The sequence below is a fragment of the Corapipo altera genome, unplaced genomic scaffold (assembly GCF_003945725.1).
Source record: "Corapipo altera isolate COAL_440 unplaced genomic scaffold, ASM394572v1 206, whole genome shotgun sequence".
Lineage (NCBI taxonomy): Eukaryota > Metazoa > Chordata > Aves > Passeriformes > Pipridae > Corapipo > Corapipo altera.
In genome coordinates, this window is record NW_020885032.1 from 665,703 (window position 1) to 667,108 (window position 1,406).

Genomic DNA, 1,406 nt, shown 5'->3' on the forward strand with positions numbered 1-1,406 from the left:
AAATATGGAAGCAGGAAAAACAGTTTTCCCAATTTACAATAAAATACACAACAAGGAAAAAGTGTTTTCCCAATTTTTTTCCAAAATATGCAACCAGGAAAAGCTCCTTTCCCAATTTACACCTAAATATGGAACCAGGAAAAACTGTTTTCTCTATTTACACAGAAATATGGAACAAGGAAAAACTGGTTTTCCATCTTTTTCCAAAATATGGAACAAGGAAAAGCTGCTTTCCCAATTTACATGAAATATGGAATAAGGAAAAGTTGTTTCCCTAATTTACACCAAAATATGGAACCAGGAAAAACTGTTTTCTCTATTTACACAGAAATATGGAACAAGGAAAAACTGGTTTTCCATCTTTTTCCAAAATATGGAACAAGGAAAAGCTGCTTTCCCAATTTACATGAAATATGGAATAAGGAAAAGTTGTTTCCCTAATTTACACCAAAATATGGAACCAGGAAAAACTGCTTTCCCAATTTACAACAAAATACACAACAAGGAAAAAGTGTTTTCCCAATTTTTTTCCAAAATATGCAACCAGGAAAAGCTCCTTTCCCAATTTACACCCAAAGATGGAACAAGGAAAAGCTGCTTTCCCAATTTACACCCAAATATGGAACCAAAAAAAACCTGTTTTCTTAATTTACACCAAAATATGGATCCAGGAAAAGCTCCTTTCCCTATTTACATGAAATGGGGATGGAGGGACAGGACACAGGGAATGGCTTCCCAGGGTTAGATGGGATATTGGGAAGGAATTCTTCCCTGGGAAGGTGGGGAGGGGCTGGGCTGGAATTCCCAGCGAAGCTGTGGCTGCCCCATCCCTGGAAATGTCCAAGGCCAGGTCGGAGCAACCTGGGATGGTGGAAGGCGTCCCTTCCATGGAATTCCATGATCTTTCTTCTCCCTTCCAACCCAAACCATTCCATGATTCTCTGAACGACCCCATCAGCTCCCGGAAATGGGAACGTGGCTTTTCCTTTCCCGTTTCCAAGGGATACAACCAACCCACCACGAGACCACAAATATTTGCCCACGTGAAAACATTCCCATGGATCCAGCTGCCGTTGGGAAGGAGGGAGGAACTTTGCTCCCCGACCACTTTGGACTTTTCCCCGCTTGGAAAGGTTGAGAAACAAATCCCTGCACCGACAGTGGTAAATATTTGGATTAGGAATGTGGTTTGGATGTTCAGCTGGACCGGAACCGCTCGGCAGAGCTTTTCCTGGATTCTGTGTCGATCCAGGGATCTGGATTTGTCCCAGTTTAGTGCAGTTACAGCCCCAACATTCGCACCTTGCAGGACCTGGGGAATCCATGGTTCCTCCACGATGTCCCAACACCTCCTCTGACCTCCATGGAATAGTCATCCCAAAGTTTTCCAGAAGAATTTTGGGACA